Source organism: Sapajus apella, unplaced genomic scaffold (genome assembly GCF_009761245.1).
Source record: "Sapajus apella isolate SASKATOON/1434 unplaced genomic scaffold, GSC_monkey_1.0 scaffold4, whole genome shotgun sequence".
Taxonomy (NCBI): Eukaryota; Metazoa; Chordata; class Mammalia; order Primates; family Cebidae; genus Sapajus; species Sapajus apella.
In genome coordinates this window covers 43,223,604-43,239,977 of record NW_022436944.1, presented here as the reverse complement: position 1 = coordinate 43,239,977, position 16,374 = coordinate 43,223,604, and the positions used below count along the sequence as shown (strand labels likewise).

The window sequence follows — 16,374 nt, the reverse complement described above, 5'->3', positions numbered from 1 at the left end:
CAAGCGGAGAAGGTTCTAGGAACAAGTTGGAACATAGTGGGTGAGGAGGAGGAAGGCACAAAGATGAGGCAGAAAAGGAAAGACAAGCCAAGTCACAGTGGGCTTTGTAAGCTGGGTGAAGAGTTTGGAATTTATTTCATGTAAAATTGGTAACTTGGGCTTAAAATGTTTGGATGTCATCTGTGTTTTTTCCATGGCATTGCTGTTGTTGGTAGGTCTTAGAAATTGTGAAACATCTTTGCATTCTTGTTACAGCTTGCCCTTCCTTGCGTTTATTATTATGCATAAGATTACTGAAAAGCAGGAAATTATTGTTGCTCAGGGATATCACGATATTCTTTGTTTCCTTTAATGCTGGGAGGTAACATTAAAAAAACAAAATGCTAGAAAATAACCAGTATGCAGTTTGTGCTTCATTGCTTTTAATTACTTCTTACACCATCAGCTCCTCTCTGGGACCCCTTACCCCCTGGAGGGCTTTTCATCATGTAAAAGAATAGATAAATCCGCTTAATTATTTTCTTTTTGCTTGGATAATCCTTCTTGATACCAGAAAACATTCAATGTTTTAAGTTATCCAAAGTTTCCCAACCTGATCTTTAAAGAATTTAGTTTATCAATCCATTTTCTCACGTTGTTACTGCTTTGTAATTATTGTTCTTAAAGGTTGCTTAATGAGTTCTTTTTAGAAAGATCTTAATATGTAAGTTTGTGACACTGTCATCATTTGATACTTAATATTACTTCAAGAAATTCAGAATTCTTCTGAACTCTTACTTGAAGGGCTGTACTGCAATTTACTTTCATATTATACTTTTGTGAAACTCTAATAGCCATATTCTGTCTGAGCCATAGGATGGGTATATGTTTAACTGTAAAAGAGCCTGCCAAACAGCTTTCCAGAATGGGACCATATTTCCATCAGCAATAGCTGGGAGTTCCAATGGTACCACATCATTTTTTAAGAACAAGTTATAAAGCTCTCTGGACATCATGCTTTAGGTAATTAAGGCTATTTTTGCAATGTGCCAGTGTGTTGATCCATAAAACTCTAGATGGTCCAAAATTATTTTTGTAAATCATTTTTTTTCTCTATTCTTTTAAATTATATAGTCAGAGAAACTAAGACTGAACTTATGCCTAATCTTATGTAAAGTGCTGAAAGAAAGGTAAAGGAAATGCATTCTCATGGCTTAGTAATACTGTGATGACCCCTCCCAGGTGAGAAGGGGAGAACAAAATTCCTGTTTGGTGTACTGTGATTCCCTACCTCTCCCTGGCATTTTGTCATGCATCAGAATGAGGCTGGAAGAAGTTTAGAAGTAATTATATTGAGAACTATGATAGATGCCAATCTTTAGTCATCATTGTATTTAGGGCTGGAAGTACTCTGGGAATTTGATTTAAAGTACTTGCTTTTAGAGATGAGGAAAATAACTCAGAGAAGAAAGTAAACTGATGAAGGTTATTCATCTGATTAGTTAACTAGGCCAGGGCTAGAACTCAAGCCCAGGCCCCCTCTGTTTAGGGCTAGTTTTAATTCTGCTTAAGAATATCCATTATCAGTTCTCTGAATAAGCCTGGATATTTTCCTCATCGTTCTTGTGAAAAGGTGTTTTTGTTCAGAGTTACAGGGGGTAAAAGATACGAGTAATTCAAACGAATCTCTTAAAATTAATGTAAAATAAAAAGATATTTGGAAATACAGCAATTTGGTTCAGTCTGATTTTTAAAATAGTTTCATGAAGTAATTGGGCCCAAAAGATTTTAAATTTTTTCCCCTTTTCAGACTGATGTAATATCACTCCGTTGTCACAGGGAGCATATGTAAACTACCAAAACCCTAACAGAGATCTTTGGGTGTTAAGCAGGTAAGATTAAGTCATAGAGGTCAGTTCCAGAGGAATTAAATATAGCATCCATTTGAATCAATCACCAGCACCTATGTGCTGGAAAACTGCTATTTACATTCTTTCCATGCATCTGGAAGATTTAAACAATGTTTTCATTCTGTTCAGATGAATGAGGAGTTTTCCAATGTCCACATTTGTTGGAGAGTGCTAAAAGGAATTCTTCAAAGAAGACTTAAAAAGCAATCCTTCAGGCTAGAAGTTTTCAAACAATGTTTACTTTCATATCAAGAAAGCCATTTATGGTTTCTGAATAAACAGATGCCATTTGATATTATCACACTGTTGACTGTGTGGCTAAAATATACTGTAACCACAGAATCAGGAAGTGGATTGCAACTCATTTTTTTCCCTCAAGAGTATATGGGCTATGACATAAAACCAATAAATGTCTTAATGCTCCAAATAGTTTTAAAATCTAATTTAGAGTGGTTAGAAATTAAACCATGGACCATTATCCTACATAGAATGATATCTAGTAGAATCATACCTTCCATTCAACTCTCCAGATCATTGGCCTTTTCAAAGATAAAGATCTAGCTAGGGAAACTAGTTTGCTTTATGGGAATCTCCTATAGTTTCCTGAAGGTAAAGTGCTTTTGCTCCAGAGAAGTGATGTGTTAACTTTCACTGTGGTATATGTGTTCCTCTACAATGCAAAAGCATAGGCATTTTATGTATGCTTCATGAAGTTAAATTGAATTTTAATTTTGAATGAATACTTGTAAATTAATACATTATAAGTAACTCCATCAAGGCAGTCATAAGTCTAGATCATGTTTTCTTCCATTCAAACTACACTAGGGGTCAGTAAACTTTTCCTGCAAAGGGCCAAATAGTAATATTTTTGGCTTTGCTGGCCGTATGGCCTCTGTCATAAGTACTCAACTCTTGTTATAGAACAAAAGTAGCCACAGACAATATGCAGACAAATGGGTGTGGCTGTGTTCCAACGAAACTTTACAAAAACAGGTGGTGAACCCATAGGCTGTAGTTTGCCGACTCCCAGTAGAGACACAAGATTGTGCTGTGTATGAACGCAGATTGAGGTTGGAGTACATAAACGTCAAAAATCCTTTTGGCTTTTATTTTGGTATTTTTCTGCCCATTGTCCATGGATTCAAACTGTTTCTACTTCGTATATCATTTAGGGATAATGTTGTAAGATCCTCTTCCATTTTTATTGAGGAAAGCACAGAACTTTAGAGGCAATCTGCTTCTGTCTATGCTATGTTCTTTAGAGTTTAGCATACCACCTAGGATTAATAAATGCTAAATAATAATTGTTTTTTCATTTCATCGCCATACCCTTTATGGCATCTCCTTTGGCAGCCTCGGAAGTATTAACCTGTAACTTTTACAATGTTCCATTACACATTGTCAGCAGCACCTTGCTCATGAAATCACACTCAGGAGAGAGTTAACTACAAGGCTGTAAGTATTCCTGACAGGTTGTTCTTGCACGGGCTTGGTTTCTCTTGTATGAAGATTAAAAATCTTGTCACAGCTAGTAAAAAATGAAGTACACGTAAAACCACTGAGCATACATAACTCACAAAAGACACTTCTCTAAAAGTCAGAATTCGGATGAGCAGGGTAGATTATATAAAGAAAAGCACAACTATGAAGTGATGACCAGGAATTTCATGGTCTTGGGTATAGTGATGACGTATCCTTTTGTGGGTGTTTATGTTGAGGGAGTGTCTTCTAACACATGTAAAGCCTTCATGATTAATCCAAGGATTTCATGTTTATGTTTATAGCTTCATTTAGTCGGATCCAGGCTAGCAGTCCTATTTTTTGTGTTTGTCCTAAAGAAGGGCTTTTTTTTTTTTTTTAAAGTGTATCTATTTTTTCTTTTCTACCATCCTGAGTGCAATAGTTAGAAAACTGTCTTTTTGCTGTCCTTCCAGATTCTTTGCTTAAACTGGATTTGTGCCCAAAGCAGCAGGAGATGCTGTCCCATAAAGCTGGAACATTTTATAAGTACTGGCAATGAAGGTTTATTACTTCATTCCAAAAACAGCACAGACAGCCCACTAAGGAGGTCCAGGGGAGAAGCGGAGCCACTGAACTGCACATCGGGGAGAAGTGCTGACCGCCAGGCTGGGAGTCAGGCAGGCTGCCTTGCTTTTGTGGCTTTGTGCCTCGGGTGGTGGTGAGCATAAAGGCCAGTGGGAATTTGGGTGTTGCAACTTGTGATAAAAAAGCAACTAGTTAGGAGATTCACCTCCAATCAGGTAAGACTGGGGCTAGTCAGGCAGACTCTGTGATTTGAATTTATTAACAGATAGATGATTTTGATAGTCTTAACAAATAGTAATTAGTGTGGCTCAGAAAGTCTTTTAATTTTGAGAGCCTAAAAATATATACGTAAGGCTGAGCAAACCAGATAGATCTGTGTGTTTGCCATCCAGAGTCAGCCATTATTAAGGGTTTGTCATATTTGTTTCTAGTCCTTCCATAAATGAAAGAGAGACAGCATTAAAGATCAAGTTGAAGCTTTCTATTTCTCATCCCTTGTTCCTTTTTCTTCTCTTACCCAAAGGTAACCACTGTAATTAATTCTGTGGGTGTATCAGTTGGGATCCTGGTGGGGAGAAGATGTCACACTTGAAATGAATAATTTGAAGGAGTGTTCATAAAAATGCCATTTACACAGGTGTGGGCAGAATGTAGGGAAATTGCAGTGGGTATCCAAGTGCTAATACGCCTAGGCCTAAAGAGGGGAAGGGAGAGAAGAGTTGCTGGATTCCAGAGGAGGCAATGGCACAGAGCGGGCAGCCTTTATAGGATCTGTGTCCTTTGGTTGAGGGATGCAACCTGCCTAAGACGGCGCTGCAGGGAGGGAGCTAGCAAATCGACACCCCAGTCTCATTCTCCTCTGTCCTTTAGTCTCCTAGAAGTGCCCCTATTCGCCACACCCAACCAGGAGCCAGAAGGCACCTGATGTAGTCCATACAGGTCAACCTCCTGGGCAAGGAGAAAGTTGGGAAATGGACCCAGAGTGGGCAAGTGTAAGACATCCAGCACATCCAGAATCCTGAAGTTACAGTAAATAGTATATATAGCAGGGTCAGCAAACTTTTTCTGTAAAAGGCACAATAAAACATATTTTAGGTTTTGTGAACCACAGTCTCTGTCCTATATTCCTCTTTTTCAATTTTTACAAACCTTTTAAAATGTAAAAAGCAATCTTAGCTTGTGAGCTGTGAAAAATAAGACATGGGCTCGATACACCCAAGGGATGCAGTTTGCTGACCCCCTAATATATATAATATCAGTTTTGTGTGTTTTTAAAATGTTTACATCATGTATACTATACTTTATTTCTTATATGGTATCATGGATACTATATTTCTTTTCTAATGCCATGTATCTCAAACTTTGTGGCTTATTAGAACACTCATTTGTTATTCACACAGTTCCATAGGTCAAAATTCCAGGTGGGATCATAAATGTTTACTTAGGTAGGAGCAATTGAAGTCTTTGTTAGTGTGTTACACTAACTTGGCTTTAGTGTTGAAAATCTAGTAGAGGTATTTTTATCCATGGGACTTCCCAGTAGTCCTCAGTGATGTCAACTGACCGAACCCAGCCACATAGCTGAATCTAGTCATTGTCATGAATGAAGATGTTGCAGCAATATGAGGAAGGATATCCCCTAGTCATATGAGTACCACTCACTGACACAGAACTGGTATAATATGATTCTTTCCGCAATTGACTTACAGCCAGTGATAGAAAAAACCTTTTTCTCTGAGCTGAAAATAACCAAAATAGATAACATAGAAGCAAAAAGGGGAATGTTTGCTCCTTGGTTAAGACTGCAGAGGACTTGTAAAGTGGTGAGGATTAAACAGAAAGGACATTTTAATCTCATGAAGTTCTGAGGTGGGGTGGGCTTCAGGGTAGGTTGATTCAACAGCTTGGCCATATCATCAAAGACCCAAGTTCCTGCCACCTCTTCACTCTGCCATCCTCAGTATTCCTCAGCCTTCAGCAAAATGTCTGGAGTAGTTCCAGTCATCACGTTCAGGCAGAAAAGACTTCAGACATAAGAAACTGCCTCTGTTTTACGAGAAAACAAACTTTCTCTAGAACATGCCTTCCCCCAGCAGAATTCTTTTCATATCTTGTTGGTGAAAGTTGAGTTGTATGCCGATTTCTGAACCAACTAATGGTAGAGAAAGTGATATCACCATCACACGAATAAGGTTCATTTATATAATTGGGCACAGGGCTGCTTGGGCGAAAGGGTGAACATCTGAACAAAATTAGAGATGTGCTAGAGAAAAACTAGGGCTGGAGAAATAGGGTGGGAAGAGAGAAAGCTGGGGAGGCAAAGAACAGTTCCCATTGTATCCTGACAGTTCATATCCTTTCAAATATATTAAAAGATAGCCATAGCCCACATTAAATATAATTTCTGCATAACTGTAAAAGCTGAGGTGCAGTCATGTAGGTAATGTAACTTTATGCTTCGAAGGCATTTAATTAATCATTTTTTACTTTGATTTTACAGGTTTCTTTTCATATTTTGGAGTCAATAAATCTTTCATCAGGTCTCAAACATTTAAAAGGCCCTTGCAAAGCTGGTAGACCGTGCACCCCATGCCTGTGGGAATCTATTTTCTAGCTGGAGGTAGAATAATGAGGCCAGGACTCCTGTCATTTGTAGGTGAAATATCATCTATCCATGATACGATTTCAAGTTCACAGAGAAGGGCCATTTCCTTGCCCACAGGACCAAACTTTTTTATCACAAAATTCATGATAAAGCTCAAAATGCAAAATGTTTGCAATAATACTTCAAGTTTCATTAAAACCATATTGGCAGGTTTTAAAGGTGGGATGAGAGCAATAGATACCACAGATGAAAGCAAAAGGAGCCTGGGACGCTAAGAACCAAATTCTCTCTAACGGCCTGTCTTACACCACATACATTGTATTCATCAATTCCACAAACATATATTGAGTACTGCTATGTGGCAACATACTTGAAGGGCATAGTGAAGGATTTTTTTAAAGAAAACAGGTACTCAAAAGTTTTATGCCTAAGTAGGCTGCCATTTTAGAAGGCAAGTATGAGAGTGGAGGATATATAGGTATGAATTTATAGTAATGGATTTAAAATATCAGGATATTACTTAGATAATTTAATGCCCAAGTCAAATTAATTTTTTTAATAGATCTGGGGATCTTGCTATGTTGTTCAGACTGGTCCTGAACTCTTGGTCTCAAGGGAAACTGCCACCTCAGCCTCTCAAAGTGCTGGGATTATAGGTGTGAGACATGTGCCCAGCCTAAATCCAAGCTTTTTGATATTCATTTCTGTTTAGTAAATAGGTCTTGTTTTTGGCTTGTAACAACTTCTACTTTGTACAATTGGTACTTTTACACCTATCTATGTCTCCCACACTAATACAGTAACTCTTGGAGGACAAGGAATATGCTTTTCTTTTCTTATCTTTTTTACTTTTTTGAGACAGCATTTTATTCTGTCACCCGAGCTGAAATGCAGTGGTGCAATCACAGCTCACTGCAGCCTCAACTTCCTGGGCTCAAGTGATTCTCCCACCTTAGTCTCCCATGTAACTAAGACTACAGGCATGCACCACCACACCTGGCTAGTTTTTTGTATTTTTTGAAGAGACGTGGTTTTTGCCATATTGCCCAGGCTGGGCTTGAACTCCAGGGCTCAAGCAATCCATCTGCCTCAGCCTCCCAAAATGCTGGGTTTACAAGGCGTGAGCCACTGTGTCCGGCCCGGGCTACGCTTTTCATATTTTTCATCTCCATAATGCCTAGCATAGTACCCTGCACAGATATATCATTAAGCCTGTGTTAAGTGCACATACACTAACATGAAACCAGGCTCTCAAAACAAACCAAAACAAAACAACCAAAAGCAAACCTAACACTTTTTATTGCTCCCTCTGTACAGATTTCTTAGGAAACTGAATTGACATTAAAGAGCACTTGGCTTTATTTTTAACTCTCTAGATGTTATCGTTTGAACACGTAGGTTTTTCTCTCCCAGAGCAGAGCTTTTGAGATCCATAAGGTGAAATTCGTTGTTGAGTGTAAAGCACAACAACATGTCATGGAGCAAGAAGTTTAAGTGGAAGAGCATCTTCACTTCAATCTCTGCATGCTCCAGATCGTCCCTCCCTCTTCTTTTCTCCAGCTTTGTATGTAAAAATTGTTACGGCAGTTTGCTACACTGAGCTAGAATCAATTTAAAGCAGATTTTACATATTTATTTAAAAATGGCCTGTAATGTATTTTAGAGTCAGTATTGATTCCACTTGTCTTTGTGATTGCATCTGTGACGGGTGTTTTTGTTATGTTGCAATTGTGCGGTAAAGTAATAGGCTCTGAGATTCTATCAGTGCCTACTCTTTTTATGTTGCAATTGCTTGATAATAATTCGGTTGTATCTCTGCCTGATGTTTTAATACTCGCATCTTCCAGATTGCTCTTGCTGGGGAGGTGTTTACTCCAATAGGTTGTTAAACCCTAATAAGAATAAACAAAGCAGGAAGACGTGGTTGCACACAATTCGTTGTGTTTGTCTGGGCTGACACTGTGGCTTAGGCTGACTTTTACCACATGCTCTAGTTATCTACTGCTGCATAAACACCCCCAAAAGTTTTATTCCACTGGGAATAAAACAACAGCCATTTTATTATATTCATGGATATTATGGGTCAGGGGTTTACTCAGGGCAGGGAAAGGATTGCTTGTCTCTGCTTTATGAGATTGGGACCTCCGTTAGGACGACTCAAAGAATAGGGGTGTGTGGGCGATGGTAATAGCTGAGAGCTAGAATGATCTAGATGCTTCTTCAATCATGTGTCTGGTTTGTGGGCTGGCATGACCTAAAAAATTAGCCTCCACTGGAACTCTGTCGACTGAAGTGCCTGGCATGTGGCCTCCTTCTGTGGCTTGGGCTTCCTCACAGCAAGGTGGACTTAGGATAGTCGCAGTTCTTACATTTGGGCTTCAAGAGTGAGTCTTCCAATGAACGAGGTGAAAGCTGCAGGACTCTTTCTGACCCAGTCTCAGAAATCATTCAACATCACTTTCGTTGCATTCTCTTCGTTGCAAGTGAGTCACTAAGGTCGACCCAAATTCAACGAGAGGGGAATTAGACCCTGCCTCTCAATAGGAATATCAAAGAAATTTGTTGCCATCTTAAATGTTTTCTATTAAATTAAAAGATTGATTGGTTAAGAGGCACATTCATTGGGTACCTATTAAAATATCGAAGGCACAGTAAGAAGGTAAAAGAAAAAAACTTTTTTTTACAAAGGATTCTGCAATTTAATCATAAATATGGTATGCAAATATATTTAAAAACTGAGTAACATATTTACAAAGTAAAGTATCAAAGAGTGCAAATCATTATGCTCTAGAACTTTGCTGTAATAGTTGTAGAATTTTTATAATATGCAAATATTTTGGATCTTGTCCAAGAGAATATATCTAATATAACTACTAACAGTAGCACATGTTACCCAAGCAATTTTTGCAAAGCTAGAGTCTGTGAAAGGAGGAATCAGATGAACATAGAATGTTAGGGGTGGAAGGAACTTTAGAGATAATTTATTCCAACTCTTTCAATATGTAGATGAGGAAACGAAGGCCCAAAATGTAACATCACAGATAGTCCAGGAAGGGAGAAAGAATATGAGCTTATTTTTCTGGGTACCCTTAAGCATGGAAAACATAACTTCTTTGAGTCTCATTTAAGAATTAAATTCTATCAGTCTGATTCTGTTAGCTTAGGCTGTTATGCTTAAGTACCAAATTACCCCCAAATCTCAGTGGTTTACAACGAACGTTTATTTCTTGCTTATGCTATAGATCTGTGGTGGGTCAGCTACGTCTGTCTTTGATGATATCTTTACTCTAGGACCAGGCTGACTGAGCAGCTCCTATCTGGGACATTGCTGGCTGATGCCTGGGTAAAGAGATTATCGTGAAGCAAATACTGGCTCTTAAGGCTTCAGCTTGAAGTCATGGGCTAATCCTGACTGACATTAAAGGAGTGGAAAGTAGGATCTCCTCTGGAGGAATGGGTTCCCTGCAGGGAGGGGCAGCAAGTATTTTGAACAAGAGTACAATCCAACATGGTAATGGATATAATAGCACTTACTGAACAGTAGAACTCCATGTGAATGCAAGTTGTTCTTCATCTGCCCAAAGTCTACCAGCCAATCAGTGTTGAACCTGAGACTACAACTCCAGGTGGCTCTGAACCCAACCCAGTGTCCTCTCCTTCTCTGGAGTGATTCACTGACATTTTTCCTTCCACTTTTTACTGCTCAACAAAACATTAATTTTAGAATTACCAATCAACATATTCCCTTTGCCAGATATAGGAACAATTTTTCTAAGAATAAACATCTCTTGCTGTCTCTCTCCTCCCTTCTACTCTCTCTATATATTTGATAAGAATTGTTTTAAAGAGTCATTGCAGCTTTCAGTTTGATTGATAATTTTATACTACATGCTAGAAAGCCTTGTCACATGTGTCGTAAATCAGCCATTTCAACCTTAGGTGTTTTATTTGTGGAGAGGAGACTTCCATCACGAACATTTTTTTTTCTGACAGAATATGTCCTTAAAAATATTTAAATTCCATTACTAGCTTTATTGCTCTCCCATAATTTCCCTATTCGCCTCTGAATTATGCTTAGGAAGGCAAGATGGATAATATAAGCTTTCCAATGTTTTATGAAAGATTTAGATGCAGACTCTTTGTAAACCACTACTCCCAAGCTCTTCTCTTTCCACTAACACAGGCATTAGAACCCAGGAAACTCACTTGCTGTAGAAGCTGATCTGCAGAATCAATTGGATTGCTTGCCAGACTAAAAGAGCTATGATGTTTTGATCCCCACAGCGTTTTTTTTTTTGGTAGCCTTTTATGTAGCAGCACAAGCTGCTTCCAGACTTAGTATACTTTTTCCAGTGGGGTTTTGATGCAAGCCTCCACCATGCTCTTGTTTTAGTTTTTGCAGAATTGGAGGAGTAGAGTTGATATGCTCTTTCAGGGGCATGGAAAATTGAGTTCTGTCTTTTAGCTATGGATTGTTGAATAGGTTGCAATACAGTTCTTATACCACCAGCCCAATGATGACCTTCGTGCTGTAATTTTTGGGTATATTTTACAAAGCAAACATAAATCCAATGAACCTTAATCATGGCCAAAAGCCAAACTGAAAAAAAAAAAAAACCTTTAAAGTGTAGATTAAAAAAACGATTGTAGCATTTATTTCATACAGGTCAATGAATTATAACAGTGAGGAGTATTAATTTCAAATACCCCAACCCCCAACTTCCTGCCTCCAAGGGGAAGTCCTGTGTAATTTGCCATTATTTTTACAAGGTGAAAAAGCAATGATTAAAGTAACAGGATATTTCCTGGTTGAAAAATAGTAATAGAGTCTCTATTGAGCCATTCTATCATTAGCTTTTATCTCAGTTCAAACTTCAAAATATTTTCCCACACACTTATTTATTTGACATGTGGGAATAAATTTGAAGTGATAGCCTAAGCTTTTACAGTAAGTAAAATCCTTTGCAGTTGACATACAGTACCATTCATAAAAGCTATTAGCTGACTAATTAACTACACACTGTAGCAGTCCAGACCCAAATTTACATACATCCAGATGAATAGTTTGCAGGAGCGTAGGAAACCATTACTGTAACGATTTTACTGTATCCTTGCAGGTAAATGAAGACCAAAATGTTTCACAATTCTGTGATATGAGCCAGAGTACATATTTATTTTTAAAAATTCCAGAATATATAGTTAATATTTGAATATTACAGCAAACATTAATCTCATTGAAAATTAGTGGATGTTTTTAGACAATCACTGGCATGCGTGAGAAATTTATATTTGATCTAAGCTGTTTATGGTTATTTGGTTTCTGTCTTATATTGTCTAGGAGGGAAGAAACAAATGACAACAATTTTAATTTTTTCTTTTATGCTTATAAAAGAATGGTCTGCTGGCATGGTTCCTCATATTCTTCACTCAGTTTGTAAATATCAGCCTGAGTTTACAGTACTTAGATGATGGAAAATTAGGGAAGTACCTCTAATTCTGTACTTTTGGATTGATTTTACATAGGTCTCCAATAAGAGAGCACTTTACCTCTACCTGTATGTATAATTATACACTATTCATAGGTATTATAATTATACACATATAATTCATATGTGTTATGCACAATAGTCATATGTATTATAATTATACACACATGAATAGTGTATAATTATAGGTAGTGGTAAAGTGCTCAAGGCATAAAAAGAGTTTCCCCAGATTTTCAAATCATGGAATGGGATAGCAGCCATACATAGGCAGTTTTGCTAGTGTGTAAATTTTCCAGAATATGCCATAGTATATATAAGCAGGGAAGAATTTAAAATAGATAAAAAGAACAGAGATGTGATACTGTGAACAGCTAGCTTTTGCTGTGTAACAACAACAACAACAACAACAAAAACCCCACAAAATTTCAGTGACACAATGATTGGCCAGGGCTGCTCTGCTCAGCTCAGCTGGGACTGCCTGGGCTTGCCTGTTGGCTGCAGGCTCCATTCAGGTGTGATCCATGCTACTATCAATCTTGTGGGGCCAGTGGGCTGCCTAGGACTTGTTCTTCTCATGGTGGTGGCACAAGCCCAACTGCACCAGCCTCTGCATACATCATGTTTGCTAGTGTCCCACTGGCTAAATAAATCACATGACCAACTGCAAAGTCTCCCATGGAGGTAGAGAAAAGGGAGTGAATATTTGCTGAACAGTGATCTGATCTACCACAAACGATCTTTAATGTATTGTCCTTTTATTGTGTGGTAGGAGTAGCTTGATTCTTTGTTGTTTAGATGAGACAGGAGAGATAGGGAGTGACTTGTAGGTTGTAACATTTATAAAGGTAGGATGTTAACAGCCATGCTAATAATAAGAAACAGTAGAAGCAGCATACATGCTGACTATGTATTATAGATTATTCTAATCACTTTACAGACATTTATGTGTTCAGTCGTCACAGTAGCCCTATGAAGTAAATGCTGTTATCTCAGTTTTTAGCTGAGGAATCTGGCGCACATAGCTGTTTGGTGGCTTGCCCAGGGTTACACGACTCTAGCAAGTTGTGGCGTAGAGACTTAAGTCCTGGCAGTCTGGCTCCTCAGTTCGGTCCAGAGTCTGTGTTACTGCTACCCTCTCTTCTTCAGTCATTTTATAGGCTAAAGGCTTACCTAATTTACATTTTAAAAGGTCATTCTAGATATTTTTGCTAGAAAGAATAGGGGACAGAGTGGAAGTGATAATATCTATTAGAATAGTGTTGTTCAGAGTGTGATCCATAGACTGCTCCAGGACCACAGACTATTTATTACCAGCCCATGACAAAGTAAGTACAGGAATTGAGAAGAAGCCTTTAGAAACTTGACGGCAAGTTTGACATTGTTGTACAACCCAAGTGCATGATTCGTTTCCTAATAACATGTTTTCATTGTGTGTTACAAAATGCTCATTCATAATGGACTGAAAATAAGACACAAAAAGCAAAAATGAAAACCAACGTCCCTTTGTTATAGATAACTTGAAAAACTATGTGTAGAAGGTGGCTGAACTAAATCCAGGCAAGTGTTCACTGATCATGGCTTCAACTAGAGTGGTGCTTGTGGAGATAGAAAGAAGTGGATAAATTTGCCAAAAATTTTAAGGGCCACTCAGTCTGAATACCTATATCTCACAGAGATTAAAAAGGAGGGGAGAAAGATTATTAGGTAAGTTTAAAAGAAGTATTCCAAGATATTCCTTTCCCACTATTTAGTCAGGGACTGTATGCTGTTTCCTATGGTGATTTTAAGGCAAAATCACAAAGGAATACACTTCCAAGTGAAACCCAGGAAATAGAAATGTAGAGAAAACTTTTAGTAATTTTCAGGGTAGATACCACGTTTGTTTACTATGTTATTTTTATTATTATTTTTTGAGACAGAGTCTCACTCTGTTGCCCAGGCTGGAGTGCAGTGGCATGATCTTGGCTCACGGCAATCTGCACTTCCCAGGCTCAAATTATTTTCCTGCCTCAGCCTCCTGAGTAGCTGGGATTACAGGTATACCACCATGCCTAGCTCATTTTTGTATTTTTAGTAGAGATGGGATTTCACTATTTTAGCCAGGCTGGTCTTGAACTCCTGACCTCAGATGATCCACCCACTTTGGCCTCCCAAAGCACTGTGATTACAGGTGTTTACTATTTTAAAGTAAGCAACTCATCTGGATTTGTGCAGGCCTTTCCCACTTTTAGCACTGGAAGTTATATGTCCTAAAGGTCCCTGCAAGTCCCAGGCAAACCAAGATGGTTGTTGGTTCTCTATTGTGTATTGTACTAGGGTCAGTTTTCCCAGTGCTGCTCATAATGGTTCATGTCTTCTTCCATTTTGCCAACACCCATCTGGTGAGGTTCTGCACTCCTGGAGCAATGACCTGTAGCAGTATGATATAGAGAAGGCCAGAAGGAATAGAGAATTTGAATGAGGACTTATCGGAAGAGATTTCTAAAGTGACAAAGAAATATGAGTAAAATGAGATACTAATTATTCATACATCTCCTAGAATTTTTTTCTGTAACCTGTAACTTCTTTTTTTTTACTTAGCTTTGCTGACTATTTTTCCATGGGGTAGAGGAAGCAGTAAGGGAAGCTGCTATATCCTGGCCAGTAGGGAAGAACTGGTTGGGAGCATGAGAATGTCAAAAACTTTAAGAGCATGTCACAGATTCATCTTAGGGTGCATAAAAGTGAAGGGATGGAACATTATGTCAGAGACCCGTTAGCCTCCCTACCCCTAGTAATGTAGATTTCAACCTTTTAGAGGATTGGTAGTGATAATTCCACAACCAGGTGAGGTAAATAGAAATCCAGATCAAGGGAGACAGTAGATTTTTAAAAAAATGAAATTCATACTTTGTAATGAAAAAAGTGGGCAAAGCACCTGCTGATGCAAACATAAGTTTTTGATTAGGAAGCTGAGTCTTGAGTCCTCCTATCTACAGCAGAAAGTGTATTTGGAGCTTCTATCCCACCAGTGGGTTGTGTCTAGTGCGGATAGTGCAGTTGGTGGCTTATTAGTGAGTGGGATTCAGTTGACTCCTTGATGCCAGGTGCCGGGGTATTATCTGAATCGTTAATTCTGTCATACCCATTTAACAGTTTTGTCTTTAACTTAGGAGACTTAGGAAATAATAAAGTTATCAGAAGACATATTCAGAGAGAGAGGTAATATGCAACATTGCAGAATCGGGAATTCAAGGGCATGTCAATGGAATCTACTAATGGGCCAAAACAAATAGGATAAATCCTGACAAAGATCAATTTAAAGTCCAGCATTTAGAGGCAAATAAAACTAATTGTTCAAGTGCAGAATGAGGTAAATCAGGCTTGAAAGCAAATTATGTGTAAAAGACTTGAGGGTTTCAGTTGATTATAAGCTCAATATGAGCCAACAGTGTAATATTCCTCCAAAAATACAAAAAAAAAAATCTCAAATGCAGTCTTTGATTATGTTTGTAGAAAACAGTCATAGATGTATAGTAAGGTTGGTAGGCACAGGGTGTTTTTCACTGTGAGGAGAATGTATTCAGTATTTTTTTTTTTGTCTCAAATATTTAGTTGAGGTTGTCACATTTTAAGAGAAGCATTGACAAAGAAGCAAAATGTTGAGGATATTGGAAAATATTTCATATGGTTTGGACCTGTGCCCTGCCCAAATCTCTTGTCAAATTATAATCCCCAGTGTTGGAGGTGGGGCCTGGTGGGATATGATTGGATCATGGGGGTGGTCCTTCATGAATGGCTTAGCACCATCCCGTTGGTGGTGTTCCTGTGATGGTGAATGAATGTGTTATTGTGAGATCTGATTGTTTAAAAGTGTGTAGCACCTCTCCCCTCTCTCTCAGTCCTGCTCCCACCATATATAAGATGCTTGATCTCTCTTTGCCTTCTGCCATGAGTAAAACTTCCTTGAGGCCTCTCCTGAAGCAGAAGCCAGTATGCTTCCTATATAGCCTGCAGAACCGTGAGCCAACTAAACCTCTTTTCTTTATAATTATCCAGTCTCAGGTATTTCTTTATAGCAGTGTGAGCAGGAACTAATACGGTATTCATTCTTTCTTACTACATTTATTGAATGCTGAGAGCATTCCTGGCCCTCCTTCTGGAATTATCAATAGGAAGCAGGAATAATTTTACTTTTAGAAAGTTAACATGTTTGTTTTTTAAATATATTAACTTACTGGATAATAAAACAAAAAATATTTTTAAATGCTTATTATGAAAATTTAGAGAAGTAAAGGAAATTAAAAGGAAGTGAAAAAATATTTAAAATATTCTTAGTGTTTGCTTATTATAAAAACTTAAAGGTGTG

The 16,374-nt window shown here is 38.1% G+C and overlaps 1 long non-coding RNA gene across 1 annotated transcript in view; it reads left to right on the top strand.

Annotated features, from left to right (window-relative positions):
- The window catches only part of LOC116542622, a 31,290-nt gene extending 24,766 nt beyond the window's left edge, over nucleotides 1-6,524 (top strand). Inside the window, exons 3-4 of the long non-coding RNA XR_004265291.1 lie at nucleotides 4,367-4,458; nucleotides 6,436-6,524. This is a non-coding gene — a long non-coding RNA (uncharacterized LOC116542622). The remainder of the gene's footprint in view (nucleotides 1-4,366; nucleotides 4,459-6,435) is intronic.
- The last annotated feature ends 9,850 nt before the right edge of the window (nucleotides 6,525-16,374 follow it).